General features: G+C 45.5%; 1 long non-coding RNA gene across 1 annotated transcript in view; it reads left to right on the forward strand.

The window, feature by feature from the left end:
• Positions 1-236: 236 nt before the first annotated feature.
• LOC146007267 (uncharacterized) overlaps positions 237-18925 on the forward strand; it is a 40803-nt gene continuing 22114 nt past the window's right edge. Inside the window, exon 1 of the long non-coding RNA XR_014444306.1 lies at positions 237-494. This is a non-coding gene — a long non-coding RNA (uncharacterized LOC146007267). The remainder of the gene's footprint in view (positions 495-18925) is intronic.

The following is an 18925-nucleotide window of genomic DNA, read 5'->3' on the forward strand; positions in this document are numbered from 1 at the left end:
ACGGCGACGGCCCCTCCAAAAATGGCCGCCGCCTTGGAGGAGACAGACACTAGAGATACTGTTGTACCTCTAGTGTCTGTCAGTCTGGATGACAGCGCGGCCAGCAGTGCCGTAAGTATGGGTCCGCACTCGCAGTCGCGCGGGGGGGGGGGGGGGAGAGACCATCTCCACTGGGGCGCAGCGCAGGGTCACGGCAGGCACATAGCACTAATACTTTAGTGCTATGTGATGTAAATATATATGTTATGTGTTTTTTCACCTGCTCCATGTCACTTGTATCCCCCCTCTCCATGTCACATGTAATCCCTCCAGCATAATGTCACATATAATCCTCCAGAATAATTTCACATGTAATGCCCACACCCTAAACTGGGTTCACATTCCTTCCTGACACATTTTCCTCCCAGGTGCTGGAAGAATGGGGGGCCAGAGCCATTGGGGTGACCTGCCTTGTGGAGGAGCTCGGATCAGGACGGAGATTCTCTGTAAAGAAGGTCAGAGAACCTGTTATTTATCTGCACACCAATAGTAGTAACATGGACGCCCTCCTCTGACTCCATTATCATACCTGTATGCCTATTATATCTATAGTCACTCATTGCCCGCCCAGTAACTGTACGACAAGCTCACCATCATCTGAGTGCGGTCTTCTACTACTGGTTGTATCACTGGACATTTGTGTGGAGTAGGTGAGTAGGGGTGTGGCGGGTATAGCATGGGTGAATAGGGATGTGGCGGGTATAGCATGGGTGAATAGGGGTGTGGTGGGTATAGCATGGGAGAGTAGGGGTGTGGCGGGGGGTATAGCATGGGTGAGTAGGGGTGTGGCGGGTATAGCATGGGTGAGTAGGGGTGTGGCGGGTATAGCATGGGTGAGTAGGGGTGTGGCGGTATAGCATGGGTGAGTAGGGGTGTGGCGGGTATAGCATGGGTGAGTAGGGGTGTGGCGGGTATAGCATGGGTGAGTAGGGGTGTGGCGGGTATAGCATGGGTGAGTAGGGGTGTGGCGGGTATAGCATGGGTGAGTAGGGGTGTGGCGGGTATAGCATGAGTGATTAGGGGTGTGGCAGGTATAGCATGGGTGATTTGGGGTGTGACGGGTATAGCATGGGTGATTAGTGGTGTGGCGGGTATAGCATGGGTCAGTAGGGGTGTGGTGGGTATAGCATGGGTGAATAGGGGTGTGGTGGGTATATCATGGTTTAGTAGGGGCAAGTATAGCATGGGTGAATAGAGTTGTGTTGGGTATATCATGGGTGAATAGGGGTGGGTATAGTAAAGGTGAATAGATGCGGGTATAGCATGGGTGAATAGAAGCGGGTATAGCATGGGTGAATGGGGGCGGGTATAGCATGGGTGAATATGGGTGGGCATAGCATGGGCGGATAGGGGCGGTTATAGCATGGGTGAATATGGGTGGGTATAGCATGCGTGAATAGATGCCGGTATAGCATGGGCGAATAGGGGTGGGTATAGCATGGACGAATAGGGGTGGGTATAACATGGGTGAATATGGGTGGGCATAGCATGGGCGGATAGGGGCGGTTATAGCATGGGTGAATTAAGTTGATTTGCTGCGGGTACAGTCTTACCGACTAATTATGAGCTTTCATGTTAGTGGTTATATCATTGTGGTGGGGTACACCTACATGTACTGTAATTGCTAAATGAAGTGTGATGAGCCTGGTTAAATGTTTGTATACATTGTATTTAAATATGCACCTGTTCGTTACATTATAATATTATTTCTGTTACACTGTGAACGAGATGCCGCCGGGACTACTCAGTCGTGCACGCGGGTGCTGTGTGCGTCTGGTGGCGTTTCCATGGCAGCCGCGCACGCACTTGCTATGTGCTGCGGGCGACGTCCCCTTGGCAACCCGATGTTCTTTCATGACGCTGTGTCAGCGTCTCACCTTGATGATGTCACTTGTTTCTATTGCCAGCTCTGGCTGTGTGGATTTTCGCGGGCTGGTGAGTGTGAGGAGGGGGATATAAGGAATGCTATTGTCATTTGCAAATTAGCCTGATGACGACATGTTGTGTTGAAACGTTGCTGTAGTGTGCTTTTTGAATAAGAGATTGAAATCAAAACCGTTGGCGTGCTGCTTCGGCGCGCACTGTCCCTATTTCAGCTGTGTGTGGGGGGAAATGATTGTTTAAAAATTGCTGCATACTAGATAGAGGGGAGAGGGAGGGTAGGGTGGTGAAACGATGGTGATGGTGGTGGGCCACTTGCTTGTGTTGCCCCCCAGGCTAAAAGTTGCCAGCCAGCCCCTGAATGCAGAACAACATAAGATCCAGGATCATTTTATGCTTAAATTCTTTTAAGACATGACCTATCCTAAGCTTTATACTCCTGGAGTCATGCTGATCATTTTATTAAACAACTGGTGGAAAGAAGGTGATGAAGGATATGTACTGTAGTCAAGCATAACAAATGTATGCACCTCTTTATTACTGACTCGCATGTCTGTGCACAGCTTGTTCTATCTGAAGTTTTTATGCATGTTTCTTCCCTTATTGTTCCTTCGCTTAGTGCCATCACTTTGGGACTTGGATGGCACACAAGATCAGATCAGACTTTTTGGCACTTATGTAATATCTGGGCTCCCGTTTTTCTTATGAGACTGCGTCCCCTCGCTGGGCTCGCTGCGCTCGCCACACTTCGGGCGCGGGGGCTCGCTGTGCTCGCCACACTATATAAAATCAACTCCATCCGTAGTTGGATAGTAGGGGTATGAAAAAATGGGGTGCATTTAACATGGGAGCCCAGATAATACATAAGTACCGATTTTTTTTCCCTATGTGTTAGTAATTTATAGGAATAATAATTAGTTAACAAACTTCAATTATTTTAATAGACATATATAAATATTATAATAATACTCCAATGAGATACATTAAGTTTAACAGAAATATACTTAAGGTAACTGGTTAAAATAATTTGTATATGTATCTCAATTTACTCCAATGAGGCTGATACAAAAAAAAATCTCAATGAAATTGGTTAAAATAAGCTGTATATATATCTCAATATCTCTTTTTATTGATATTTGTATTAAGTAGTAACTTCATATCAATTCAATTGTATTTCATAATGTGTAAAATTTGTGAAAAATAAATAAAAAATATTTATAAAGTGAAAAGATCAGATTGTAAAGCATTGTACATGTGCTCTCTCTGAACACCGTGATTGCTGAATAAGGGAGGGATGTATTAATATACATCGCCGCCCTTCGCAGGCTGTCCTCCGTGATGCCAGCGCATATGTACTAACATATGCGGCTGGCATCGCGATGCAGTGACGGAGCCCCCCCGCGATACCTGTACTGTGGTCTTCGGGGGGTCTCTGTCTCCTCCCTGCAGCCTCCTGATGCCTACACGCCAGGGGCAGCTAAGCAGGCTGTCCCCGGCGCCTCCTCCTCCCCCCTGCAGCCGGAAGGAAGTCCGGCTGCGTTGATAGGGGGAGGAAGGGCTTACCTTTCGGGGTCCAGGAGGACCTGCAAGAAGGTAAGCCCAAGGGAGGGAGGAAAGGGGGGTCGGCAAGGCGGCGGGGTTGCGGCGAGGCGGCGAAAAGAAGCCCATAGGCTTCTATAGGGTATCGCTACCCAATAGTACATAGGAAAATGCGGTAAAACGGGGGTTTTACCGCATTTTCCCTTAGTACATCCCGCCCTAAATGTCAGCGTGGCACAAAAAGTCTTTGTGGCTTCTAATAAAGTTTTGTTTTTTAGAAGTCACATAAATTATGAGAACAGAATGCATTATATTTACAGTGGTTTATCTAGAATGTGTCACGGCTAAAGGGCTGGATGGAGTCGTGTTGTGCACAGGAACTGGAGACGTACCAGGAGAAGTAGGATTGAAACGTGCCGGTTTAATAACGGATTTCATAAATGGTAAACTTCACTCAAGTACTTCTTTAAGTGACAGTTGGATAACTTAAATAGAGTCCAGCACAATACTAATAACGGGCAGGTAAATCTGGAAACGTATACTTGATGAGCCAGAGTACATAGAGGAAGATCCGGAAAGAGATTGATTTGATGATAGAAAAAATGGATCCGATTGACTGAAAGATGATGGAATGAATGAGTTGAATGAAGGAGGACAGCGGAAAGCTTAGCAGGGTAATTCTGGGAAACAAGCAGGAACAAGCACTAGGTAGTACTTGCAGCATTGGTGTCAGGAGAAAACTTCCTTGTAGAAAGATGCAGGGAGCAAGGCACCAGAGTCAGGAGAGAAAGAGCCAGGATCCGGGAATCAGCTAGGAGTTGTGAATGACTCCAAAGACTCATTGCACTGACACTGATCAGCCTAGGCAGATCCCCTATATCCCCAGGGGGCGGCTGCCATTGGTTGTCAGCGCAGGATGAGGAGGGAACCTCCACTCTGGGCCAATCTGTCTCCTGCCCTTAACCAAGATGGCGACGCCGGCCTCCCGGCGCCGCTATCTGCAAGGACGCCGCTACCCGATGCTCCCCTGCTGCCATCGCCACCTGGAGCTGCTGCTACCCGCACACCGCAGACCGAGACCTGCACACGCTAGCCAGCGGCGGGCGCGGACGGGTGAGTACTGTACCCGCCGCGCTCCGTCGCGGCTACGTGTGACAGAATGTGTGCAGGCCCCGGGGGCCCTCACACCACACACCCTGCACCCATTTATTTATACTCACCTCTCTGTTGGTCCGGCTCTGGCTGCGCAGCTGCAAATATCACTGGGAAAATGGCTGCTGCCCATTAGCATTTTCAAGTGCACAAGAAATCTGCCCCGGGACATGTTGCAGGAGACCTGTGCCATGTTCCCAGAAACCTGCACAGGAGACATTGGCCCAAACCACGGTGTACTGCACTGCAGGAGAGGAGGGGGCCCAATCAGAGCCTGCACACATGCCCCCAGCTCTCTTAAAACGCCTCTGCCTCCTAGTGTCACTGGAAATGCAGTATGGAGCAGATGCCATATTCCTGAAGATAATGGACATACACAGTGGTCTTAAGGCACAGTCCTTGTGAAGTTCTCAGCATGTGCTGGTGCAGTTTATTTTTTGTGGTAAGAGGGCCATCTTGCACACTGGGCCCCTATGCATTTTTTACTGTCAATATACATTGCTATCAATGTCAAACCTAAAGATGGCCTTATAGGACATTTTCGGGCATTCTCTGTTAGCATCAAGCAGCTGTGTTGACATTAAATGTGTCCAGCTATGTGGCAACTGGGAACAATGACCCTTGAGCAGCGTTAGATGCACTTTTCTTCCAGCATGGGTACATTTATTTTTTCCTGTGTGCATTAGTCACAAATAATCACTCAAAATGCAGCAGTACCATATTGATTATATAAAAAATAAAACCCTCCAGATGCCTTGTGTAACACGTTATAACTTCACTAAATATAATAAAATCGAGCAGTACAGATGGTGGTTAGCATTACTGCTTCACAGCGCTGAGGTCATGGGTTTGATTCCCATCATGGCCCTAACTGTGCAGAGTTTGTATATTCTCCCCGTACTTGCGCGGGTACTCTGGTTTCCTCCCACAATCTAAAAATATACTGGTAGGTTAATGGGCTTCTAACAAAATTAACTCTAGAATGAAGGTGTGTGCGTGTACATGTAGTAGGGAATTTAGATTGTAAGCTCCACTGGGGCAGGGACTGATGTGAGTGTTCATATATTCTCTGTAAAGCGCTGCGGAATATGTGTGGACTATATAAGAAACTGGTAATAAATAAAAAATAAATACACCTAAAATCCTTACTTCTGCAGAAGTACAAATGGAAATGACAAATATTACCCCTTTCACACAGAAAATGAAATACCCGGGTGAAGCAGTTCCACCCGGGAATTTCATTAAATACACGGGTCCTTTTTCTGTGTGAAAGGGCACACCCGTGTCATAAATCCCGTGTTTCCGACCCGGGAATTGACCAGGGTCGAGGACACGGGATTTATGACCCATGTTGACCCTTTCACACAGAAGAATTACCCGTGTTATTCAGCAAATTACCAGGTAGAAATTTTCAACCCGGTAATTTTGTTCTTCTGTGTGAAGGGGGGTCAGGCTGCTCCCGGCAAATTGACACGGCATTTGAAATGCCGTGTATTTGCCGGGATTTTCAGACTTTTCTGTCTGAAAGGGGTATAAGTAAATCTGAGTAGATGGCAACTTAACAAAATTTACCGTGTGTGACGGCACTAATAAATGAGTTGAGAGGTCAGTACTTAAATAGCCAATCAGAAATGTTAGATAGTTCTACTGGTCCATCTATATATCTATTTTCCTATCAACCTATCCATACCGCCAAACTGACCCAAAGACAGGGGGACAGTCGCAGGTGGGTGGAAGGGTAGGTTGGTGGAGCCGGTGATCTCCGCTGCTCTGCAAAGATGAGAGACCGGGGGCATGTCTACAAATGATAAAAACGGGGGTCATGCTACACCCATGGCTAGGCTCCTCCTTCCACTTCTGATGCAACAATAGTTAGAGAGGTATGATCTACTGTATCTACCATTTATCTATCTATTTATTTTCTTTCATTAAAAATAAACTTTAAACAATCTTCCCTTCAGACTGTTATACGGCTTCTCAATGTGATACATTTGCATTCAGCATGTTTTACCGTTGGTTACAAGGTTGAAAGATACTTTCCGCTGAATGGTCAATTTATTTTCAGTGTAGATTTATTTCCGCATGTAATGACTGTTCTGAAAATTTAACAGAATAAATTTGCTGTGAAAATAAAGGGTTACAGAGAATTACATTTAAAAAAAAATAAAAAATAATAAGTTGCATGGCATATTTTATTTTTCATTGAGGATTGTTAAATGTCTGAGATTTAATCTACCGCCATAGGAAAAAAAATGATAGCTGTGTTCATCAAATTATCAGTGCCCCGGTGAAGGCATTTACATTCTAAATGCTTCAGCACCTCCGTTCCTTTTATGATGTTGAAAAGGTCATCCTTCAAGAACTGCGATCCAATTCATATAGAAGATTTAATGTCCGCAGATAGAAAACATTCCATTACTTCTTTGAAATCGGAAGAATACTAACCGTAAAATTACACTTTATCACGTTTCCGTATAACTCCTTTACATGGAAAAGCATTTTGCATTACAAGCCATTCTGAAGCGAAGAACAAAGTGCTTCATCTTAGGTGCGGGTAATATTTCATGGAAATAACCACCTGTACCATCAGATATTTGTTCTCAGAAATATTGTTTACATTTGTTCTGGTGGGATAGTGCCAACATCCTCTTTCTGGAGAAAAATTAGAAGCCAAAAATAAGATTACATGGAGATTTTGGGATGATTCAGACCTTTTTGCGAGGTTGCATATATATATATATATATATATATATATATATATATATATATATATATATATAGTGGCAGCCTAGCGAACAGGTCAACGGCGCCCGCTGTCCCACTGAAAGAAGCCATTTGCTCCCGGAGGTTTGCACATGCGCACTAAAGCACATGCGCACGTGCAAATCACCCCACCATCGGAAAAGGGGGGTTATTCTTGTTGACTCGTTCGGATGCAATTCGTACCCTTGCGAGTCAACCATACCCCGCATTGGGAATGGTGGCCGGCCGACACCCATTTGCAAGGTGGATTCGTGATGTCAGCTGGCCGCCCCCCACACCCGCGTCATCGGCTAATAGCATGAGAACGCCCATGAAACACTGGGCGTTCCCATATGCTAGTGGCCTAGCCCGCTGCCCCCCCCCCCCGCCCTCCACATGCAAGGATGGGTGTGTGCATCCAGCGAACATGCGCATGTGCAGAAATGCGCATGCGCAATAGCAAAACATTGGGCCCTGTGCAAACGAGCGGCCACAGCGAACTGACCTGAATAAGGTCCAAAGGGTCGAATTCAGACCCGAACGAACTGGTATGAATTGGACCCTCACTAAGCAGTGATTTTTTTGTGCATTTTGTGAACCAACAATTAATGAATGCAGTATTCAGACTTGGTTTTAGCCCTACATTGTGCAATACCTCAGGCACCGGGGAGGAAGGATGAAAACTAAGGGGGTTATTCAGACCTAATCGGTTCTCTGCTAATTGCAGAGACCTGCAATCAGGATATCGCCTTCCAGTCACGACTCAGTAATGATTTGCAGAAATTATGCCAACCGATGATTAGCAGCATAGGAACGTTGCTCTTCATCGAATTATCTGTCCAATGTGTGCAGCCTGTGTGTAGCCCAGGACTTGGTGGCTGCGATAGAATCAGGCTGTTTTTTCTTCTTCTCACAGCAAGATAACAAAAAAAATATGCTGTGCGTCTATTTTTTGTTACTACAATAAGGCACTTGGCCATGCGGTTTGGAGAATCTCCACTTAACGCATTACATATTTGTATTCCTCCAGTGTGTAAAAAATTGGTATTGCTGTCTTAGAACTAGCACTTTGAAGTATTGCAGTTTCATACATGGCTTTGGCTTTAGCAAATTTCAGTTTAAAAACAAATAAAAATCCAAATTACATGCAAAAAATTTTGGAGCACTTTACCCTTGCAAAAGAATGACAGGGGTTGGCATCAGGGCCAATTCTAGGGCCAGGAAAGCTGTGCATTCAGTGCTATTGAAAATGTCCATCCCAAAATGGCCTTACCGAAGCTAGTTTTTCAGGGTGCTAAAGGAGGCAGTGGCCATTTTGGGAGGGCCAATTAGCAACTCAGAGAAGGAGGCAGGCATGCCTCTGAGGTGCAAGGGCTGCAGAGAACACACTGGCAAAGAACAGTTACTGTGTGGCAGGAGAACCCCCTGGCAACAAGCATGTACTATGTGTTAGGAGAACCCCCAAAGTAGGTAGCTACTGTGGCAATGTGGCATAATAAGTATGGAACTGTAGAACTGTGTGAGGCATAATAGAGTTACAGGGACATAACTGTAGGGGCAAAATATGGTTTCAACTATATGTGCAAGGGGCATTGTGGTGTGGGGCATAATATGGTTCAAGTGGCATTACTCTATGGGGTATAATATGGTTAAAGTGGCACCATTCCTTGCCCATTGAAATGAGGCCAAAATGTCTAGAAATGGCCCTGATTGGAAAGTCTCTGCGCGTGGAGCCATGATTACAGACAGTAGAAACCCTTCCCTGAGGGAAGGCATGGAACAACACTACCATGTCATATATGTTAGCACAGCACCACAGCACTTAGCAAACTAGCATCTTGCAGTACAGTACTTTACATGTGCTGAATTCAGTGCTGTTTACAACACATAGCATAACATTGTGCTGCCATCAATTCCTGAAATTGTATGCATTTTAATGCTTTGGGGCATGCAAATAATCTGTTCTCGTTATCATGTATACTGTATATGTTGATTTTGATGTAAAGTATTCTCTTATTTAATTAACTGCAAAATTAAGGTGCAACCAGCATCCAAGTGACCTCCTCCCTGGTACAGCAGGCCCCTTAGATTAAGATTCAACTCTGAGATGTGGAATTTCACCAAGCCAGCAAAGGCCAGCTACCCCAAGGCACCACACTAGTGATCGGCTATAGCAGGGGTTCCCAACCTTTTTTGAATTACGGCACCATAGAGTATCAGATTTTTCTACGGCACCCCCAGGCCAAAGAAAAGTATAAAAAAATTATAAAATATAGTAAATTGTGTTTATATGTGATACGTAGGTTCAGGTATGTGGTATAGGACAGGATTTGCTTCTGTTTATACACGTGTTTTATGATTGGCAGCCACCAGCACTGGTTTTGTCCATAAATAATTGACCATAAATAATTTGAATTAGACCACGAACCCGAGGCACCCCTGCAAGTGTTCCGAGTCGTGCTAGGGGGCCACAGCACACAGTTTGGGAACCACTTGGCTATAGTTTAATTAGAAGAAACATAACTTACTGTGGGACAGATGTATCAAGCTTCAAAAAGTGTTAAATGGAGAGTGATAAACAACCAGCCAATCAGCTCCTACCTGTCATGTTACAGGCTGGGTTTGAAAAATGACAGCACCTGATTGGCTGGTGGTTTCTCACTCTCCACTTTATCACTTTTTAAAGCTTGATACATTTGGCCCTAAATGACGCGCGCATTTCTGTGAAGTGGGAGAAATCTCCAGGAATCGATGATGAGTGAGGTGGCAACCCTAGTCCTGAAATCCACTCATCTGCTGGCATAACCAGCAGATTAGCGGCTTTCCCAGCAATGTTGCTGGAGCGCGCAGCAGCGCTCACCGCTCGTCGCAGGGCCATACACACTGGGCGGCTTTGAGCTGTTTTGAGCGACTTTCAGCTCAATGTCACCCAGTGTGTATGGGCCTTAACAGTCCTTGGTACTATGGAGTGTAGAGTCCAGCCGCTCCATAATAAAAATAAATTTGCAATAAATACCATTTTGAATTCACTTGAAAATCCTTGGAGTGCCGTGTGATGCTTCACCCCGAGTGGGTCACATCTCTACCATAATAAAAATATAGATTACCTGATACCTAAGGTGATCAACGGAAAACAAATTGACACACTTGTACAGTATACATTCAATACAGATCTGATTCTGCAGTGAGCAAACTGAGGACAGATCAGGAATATTTAGATTCCACATCTGCATTTAGAAACAGTCAAATGATTGTCATGTTTTAATGAATGAAGAGGTCATCAGATTTTAGGCTAATACTGTAGATAGTTTCACACAGAACCAGCTTTCTGTCAGCAAAGGAACAGCTTGTAGTGATGGAAAGACAGGCCAAAGGAACACTTATTTATCAGAGTACATCTCTTACAGCCTCTTTTTATTGCAAGAATCCAATTCCAGCTAATAATAACAGCCGTAAAAGTCCTATTGAACAACACATACAAATAAATTTAAGAAAGGGACACGATCAACTACCTCCTTATCCGAGGAACTGACAGCTGCCACAGGACTGATGAATTCACAGGTCACCTATTTACCTAAAGGAACAAGTTAAATTTCTTAAAAGATTCTGAGGTGAAATAGATCTAAATGCATTTCTTTGTTAAACAACAAGTGCACCAACTACATCTGTAATATATGTATTGCTTGTTTTCTTATGAATAAAGACTAAGGGCCAGTTGTATCAAGCTTTAAAAGTGATAAAATAGAGAGATATAAACAGCCAGCCAATCAGCTCCTTCCTGCCATGTCACAGACTGTGTTTGAAAAATATCAGGCAGGAGCTGATTGGCTGGCTGTTTATCAATTTCCATTTTATCACTTTTGAAGTTTGATACATCTGGCCCTGTGTGTCGGATGTATGGCCTGATTCATTGAGTTGAGTTGATCGCAAGAGAAAAATCTTTCTCAAATGGGAAAAACCATGTAGCACTGCAGTTGGGGCAAAGCAAATGTAATATGCAGAGAGAGTTAGATTTGGATGGGGTGTGTTCAATCTGAAATCTAAAATACAGTTTAAATATAAAGAAGTCAGTATTTACCCTGCACAGAAACAAAATAAGTCAGAGTTAAATAAGGGGGCATGCACATGGGGCAAATTTACCACATTTACTAAGGGATCTGTCTAGATCGCTTAGAAATTAAGCACAGATCGCTCTGTGTGCATGCCCCCCCCCCCCCCCCCCCGATGCGTGGTCTCTCTTGAGCACATGCAATCAAGATCTAATTAGATCCTGCTACATGTGCATCTAGAAACTGAGATCGGCCAGCACACATGGCTATGCCTGCTGGTTGAACCAGCCAGCGATGTGTGCTGAGCGATCTGTGATAACTACAGTAGATCACTCATCAGGGAAAGTCACCTGCCTGCCCACCCACCCGCTCGATTGCTGCTGCCGCCCGCAACCCAATGACGTCATGTCACAAAATGGTCTTCCCCATGTCCTCCCTGAAGCTGCTGCTGCTCGGCTCAGTCAGCTGTGATGACGAGCCGGCCGGTCAGTGCAGCAGAAATCAGGAGGACACTCCCCAGCCCCTGCTACACTCCCTCCTCTCTGCAACAGCGTCATCACTAGTCTACGTCCCCAGTGCTGGCTGCCTGTAGCCTGTTGGAGGAGGAGGCTGACTGCTGCTGCCTTGACAACAAGCAAATTTCAGTCCCCCTTGGCAACTAGCATATTTCAGTCCCCCTTGGCAATGAGCTATTTCAGTCCCCCTTGGCAAGGAGCTTTTTCAGTCCCTCTTGGCATCAAGTCGGAAGCCCCAGGCAAGTTCCTAGCAATGAGCATGTAGGTAAGAGGCACTTATGTATCAAATGTGTAATGGGCACTATGTGTTATATAGTATGTAATGGGCATCATGTGTGGCCTTATGTGTAATTGTCATTACCGCCTGTGGCTTTATGTGTAATGGGTATTACAAAGTTCACTAAATAGTGCAAATGGCATTACGGTGCGTGGTATACTGTTAGGCCACGCCCCCTTTTGCCTTTTGCTGCGCAAGAGCCTAGCCTACTACAAATCGGGGGGGGGGGGGGGGGTGCCCTTGCTCCGGGCACCGTGGCACCTAGCTACACCACTGATTTGCCTCACCTGCAGTGCACATGGTTTTGCGCATTTGAGAAAGATTTTGTCCTTGGGATCAACTCTATATTTAGACCCGTAATGCATTGCAAGCCAGCCGAACTCTGAGGTTTTTTTGTAGAGGCACAGCTGTCTGACTTGTACCGCATTACATCTGGCTCTAACTGTTCTAAAGCAGGCATATCCAAACTATGGCCCTCCAGCTTTTGTGAAACTACAAGTCCCATCATGCCTTGCCACAGTTTTGCTATTAGAGAATACTAAATCTATGGCAAGGCATGCTGGGATGTGTAGTTTCACAACAGCTGGAGGGCCACAGTTTGGCCATGCCTATTCTAAATATACTAGACAATAGTACGAATCCTTGGCCTGGCCAATGATGGAAAGCTGGGGTGTCACTCCTGCTTTTCTCTCCAACCACTCCATGTTAACGCATCCAATCATTTCTGCATTAAATCCTCATTACGAGCGAGAACCTTGAAACATGCACATTGTGATTGCAGCAACATGAGCACTTTGACGATAATCTCTCCATTGCGTGAACATCGCCCACCCATTGCATGCAAACATTAATTAGGTCTTTTATTTGCAATAAGTCCCTTCCAATACTTTATAAATTATTCAATGTTGTGGGGCAGTAGACAAATCCACTATCTATGACTGTGTTGAGGTCAGGGGCAGTGGAAAGCCGCAGAATTTAGAAGTCAAATTGAGCATCAACGAATAATAGAGAACCTGAATGCTAGTTCCACTACTAGAAAAATGGAACTATCACCAGGGGCGGATTGGCCCACCGGGAAACCGGGCCATTTTCCGGTGGGCTGGCCCAAAACTCATTAAAAAGGGGTCGGCCGTGCTCCCCCCTGGGCTGGCTGGGCCGCGGGCAGTGGCCGCAGCACTTTGGCCACTTCCAAATTGGCAGCGGGAGGGCTGCTGAGCATGCGCGCACAGCACCTCCCAGGCTCCCAGTTCCCATTCCCCCTCCACCCGGCCAGCACTGAAGAAGCAGCAGCAGGTGAGCCGCCCCCCGGCGGCATTATTGTATTGCATACCACCGCCCCCCCCCCCCCGGGTGTAAATATCGTTGTAGCCGCCACAGCCCCCCAGGCGTACATACCGCCGCTGCTTACTAGAGGAGAAGCCCAGCAACCAGGACTGGAGCCTTTAACTAAATGAGCAGAGAGGGCAAAACATTGGCAGCCATTGGTATTGTACCTCTAACAGGGGTGTGGTATAGGGTTCTGACAGTCAGGATCCCGACAGTCATTAGGCCGACGTCGGGATCCCGACTGGCCGGACTCAGACAGCATGATGAGCGCAACAAAGCCCCTTACTGGCTCGGCTTTGACGAGTTTCACACTCATCAGGACGTTTGCTGCAGGAGGGGCGGGAAGGCAGTGGGCAGGTGGTGGCAGCTGGGGAATGTGTCCCCATAAAAACCATGGTGAGCGACCATTGAATGTTTATTCGGCCGCGCGGCTGTGTGTTATGTGTTAGCGTACAAATCCCCTTGAATGGTAGTCATTGGATTTGTGTGCCAGGTTGGGGGTGGGGGTGGGGGCAGTCATTTGTCTGGGTGGTGGGTGGCATTTATCTAGATCGATGGTCGTTAAGTCAACACAAGCAAAATGTTGACATGAAAAGATTAACGTTAGTTTTTCTCAATTTTTTGGTGTCAACGTCGACACCTGAGTCTACATGGATAGTAAAGTATAAAACAGTTTAAAAAAAAAAAAGCCCGGTACTTATGTAATATCTGGGCTCCCATTTTTCTTATGAGACCACGTCCCCTCGCGGGGCTCGCTGCGCTCGCCACGCTTCGGGCACGGTGGCTCGCTGCGCTCGCCACACTATATAAAATCAACTCCATGCGTAGTTGGATAGTAGATTTATGAAAAAATGGGGTGCATTTAACATGGGAGCCCAGATAATACATAAGAACCAAAAGCCCTCATGTCAACCATTTAACGTGTCAACTTTTTCCATGTTGTCATTTTGCTTGTGTCCACCTTTTTGCAATGACAACCTTTTCCACGTCAACATTTTGGTGTCGACAGTGTGCCTGCCGACTTAAACATCGTCTATCAGCCATCCGAATACCTCTTGTAGGTATTTAGGTTTGCCATAAATAACTAGCTTACTGTAGAAGGCAATATATTTTAGGATTCTTCCACAGGTAAGGGTACAGACAATAATCTTATGTCAGTACGAGACAATCTAAGCATTTGTTGAAGTTATTATGCAGCCGGTAGTGTATATTGTTTTCTTTCAAAATAAAAAAATGATAATGAACACAAACCTAATAACAGGTTACACTTTCTACTCCAACAATAGCTATCATGCAGTGCTGCAATACAGAGGTAAAATATTTACACTTCATTCTGTTTTCCGCATTGTAACTTTTTTCTTTTTTTAAGATGATAATAGCGCATAATAAGCCGTAGCACAATAGAAGTAGTGATTTGTCCAGTGGCGATGTTTTGTCAGCAGCTTAGAACGACGTGCTGTTTAAGAGAAGCCTTTTGCTGCATGATAGAATTCTTTAGCCAGAAAATAAAAGTCTTTGTAAAGCAATCCAAGCATACAAAATATTTGCACTTCAACAATAGCTTAAATACGCTCATTATTCCCCAGTGGTAGTTGAATCCATTAACTTATAAGTTCACAGATTTATCAGAATTTTTTGGTTTTCTAAGAAAACAGAATATAAGAAATAACGGTGTAATGGTTAACATTACTGCCTGACATCACTGAGGTCTTGGGTTTGATTCCCACCCTACTGTGTGTAGTTTGTATAATGTCCTTATGCTTCTGACAAAAAGTGACCCTAGGGCAAAGGTTATCATACTCGGTCCTCAATCGTTCAGGTTTTAAGGATAACCATGCTTTGGTACAGGTTACCTACGAATATTAGGACATCCGTCCATTTGATTTAGCCATGGGTACCCTTTAAAACCTGGACCTGGACCTTGAGGACTGAGTTTGGGAACCACCCTAGTGTGTACTGTATGTGTGTGCCAGTGTTCCATGATACATTCCATGAAAAGATACATTTTACAATGCACTGGGGACTGACATACAGATGGAACCCCTCTCATTCATCTCCAGGGCTGCTGGCGAGTGATGGCAGAGAGGGGCTCAAGCTGACTGGGACGCGTAAGCATCTCACACGCACGCATGTCCCAGTCACTCGGGATCCCTCAGGATCCCTGCCCGTCTCCACTTCAGGAAAAGGGGCAGGGTTAGGAGGGGTGCGGGGAGGAGGCGGCAACCAACAGGGAGCACCATTGGAATGGGGCGCGTGAGCGTCTCGTGCACGCGCGCCCCCTTTCAGCTGCTGGTGGAGGCCGGTGGCTGGCGATTCTAATACAACTATATCAGAACGCATCATTTTGTATTTAAGGTATATTGATGTCCTAACAATCCTCCCCCTGCCCTGCACAGGGCTGGCCATAAAACATTCTCTTAGTGCTATCTCCTGTACCACTGCCGGACAGATCCCATACAGCGCTCCTGTCCCCACAGTGACTCATGAGAGCACCGCTCAGGGACACGCAGCAGATACTCTTCGTCCTGATGGTCCGGGAACTGGGGGTTGGTTACAGCATGTCTGCACTCCTGGTCCATGTATCCTGGTCATGAAAAAAGTGTCTGTCACTGTCAGTGCACCCCACTATCAGTGTGTCAGTGTGCCCCTGGTCCCTGTTCTGTACGTTTGTGTCCCTGTACAATGTGTGTGTGTCAGTGTGCCCTTGTATATATACAATATATTTATATGATACGTATAGAAACCGGCACTCAGCTCCTTGCTGACTGTATGATGCCCCGTGCCTTCGCTGTGAGGTGTCTGAACGGCACCACTGTATATAGTCCTTGGGGTGCACGGCACTGGGGTCTTAAGCAAAATAAAGCAACACGTAGCCTTTTTACAGGTTGACATTTCAGCCACTTTATTGTGGCTCTTTTTAAAACGGCTTACAAGGTAAAAAAGGCTACGTGTTGCTTTATTTTGCTAAAGACCCCAGTGCCACGCACCTCAAGGACTATACATATATATATATATATATATATATATATATATATATATATGTGTGTGTGTGTGTGTGTGTTAGTGTTCCCCTGGTATATTTGTGTGTCAGAATGCGTTAGTGAGGGAGGATGTAGCAGACCCCTCTTGCTACGTTAAAGTTTGCCCCAGCTGGCTCCAGGCAGTGCCACAATTTGGGTTTCTCCCCCTCTGTGAACACCCATCTCTCACTCTTTTTCTCGCTCCTCTCTCTCTCTGTCTCCTCCTAACACCCTTTTTGTCTTTTAAATCCTATTACTCTCTCCCCAAGGGTCATAGTAGTGAACATGAAGGGGGGCACCTTCAAGATTTTGCTATGGGGCCCACAAGGTCTTAGTTATGCTCCTGTCCACAACAGCATTACAGCTATCAAGCCTGAGACTGGTATTCTGCACATTTCTAGCCTGGGCAGTGCAGGCCTCATTCAGGTGAGCCATACTTATAGGCGATGGGGTGACATCATCATACCTCCCAACTTTGCCAGTTCAGCAGGCGGGACGCTGCTGCGCCGGAATTTTCGGGGGTGTGGCCTAATTTGGGGGCGTGGCCTATACTCGCGGCTTTCCCGCGAGGTCACGCCCCATTTTGCCGCTATGGGGGCATGACCCAGAGGCTTGTGAGCCTCTAGCCATGCCCCCAGCCCCCTGGCTGCGGGAATAGACGCTGTGCGCGTGTGCACAGCGTTTATTCCCCGCTGCTTAGCAGCTGACAGGGGGGACTCCCAACAGCCCCCCCACACCGCGGGACACTGCCGCCCACGGGTGGGACAGCGGGACAGGCCCTGATAATCGGGACTGTCCCGCTAAAATCGGGACTGTTGGGAGGTATGCATCATGGATCATGCAGCCAAATTTATTATGAAAAGTGATAAAATAAATTGGGGTGGGTGGTGGGGTTCACTTAAAATTTTCTTGCACTGGGTGCTAGTAGACAATAATTACAATAATATTAGTAGTTATTTTGTAACTTTTTTTTTATATTTCTGCATCTGTATTGTTGGTAACAAATCTGCCATGTAATTGTGCATAGATCTGGGACATGTACTGAGCAGTATCAGCCATTAGCAACTTCTAAATGTGCTTGCCTGCTTGTTCCAGGAGATCTGCCAGTTGTGACAGAGAATGAGATCTTGCAGCATTTTCCATGTCAATAGGAACTAACTATATACACATCATACTGTAGGTGCTGTCAGCCGAGAGTTGCTATTTACCAGTTCAAGGACGAACCAGCAGCTCTTAAAACAGCAAATGACAATGGGAAAATATACCTATGTTTTGTCTCAAGGACCAAAAATCCTTTAACGCTAAATGTTTTACAATCTGCAGAAGTGCTGCTTATATCATTCAAAAACAGTTATGTAAATGGTTCTGTAATTTAGAGCAAATGCTGGACATTACAGTTTGCTGGATGGATGTTTTTTTCCTATGCGCTGAATGTCAGAACTTTATTGAAGTGCAGACTTAATAACAGATGACACCAGTTCTCAGTGAGGGATAAACTTAGATATGAGGTTGCATGGCTCTTTCATTACAACTGGAATGGGCAGTATGACACGGGTGATAATATTACTGAAAACCAACTGCCAGAGTCAGCTCCAAGTGACCTCTTGTCTCACTGTTCTCAAAGCACCAGAACATATTAGGCTTATATTTTCCGGGCAGAAAAATAAATCCTGAAAGAATTGGTGCACATTGCCGCAAATCAGCGGTTGATTAAGACCCCACGGAGCCTGAGAATGACCTCCAATGCAAGCAGTCCAGTGTCTGTGTATGCAACCAATTTCACTTACATGCCCCCTACACTACCATAACAGACCCATAAAACATACCATCTCCATGTATGCACCTCCAGGTCACTGTAGTAGAAATGCCACATATGAAATACAGAACCAATTAGGTGCTACCAGGGGTGGTTGAAGAGAATCAATGTTCAATAAATGTAAGCATGAATTTCTAAAACAAATATTTATTAATGAAATAAGCTAAAATAGGTGGTTTAATGCAAAATAGTAGCAGCCAAAGTGCATAATATTTAAAACCGAATTGAACTAATGCAGTTAAATAGAATAATATTGTGGATTGGATTCCTTATACCAAATGTCCCATTAATCAATGAACACATAGGCCAGTGAAGTGTGTGAATAGCTCTTAGAATAATCAAATCAATCCAGCTTGGGTTAATATCTCCAGTATCATTGAGAAGGTACAGTATTGGGATCCTTTATAGCAAAGAAGCACAATGCCCTATAGGCAGTTCCCCTTCATACACGCAGGGAGTTGCTTTGAAATTTGAGTTAAGAAACTCCTTCACAATTACATAAGACCCATTGAGCCAATAGGAAGGGTCTTCTGCCTATAACAACTACACGTTGATCCCTTAGTATTTTT

The sequence above is a fragment of the Crinia signifera genome, chromosome 6 (genome assembly GCF_055691185.1).
Source record: "Crinia signifera chromosome 6, ASM5569118v1, whole genome shotgun sequence".
Taxonomy (NCBI): domain Eukaryota; kingdom Metazoa; phylum Chordata; class Amphibia; order Anura; family Myobatrachidae; genus Crinia; species Crinia signifera.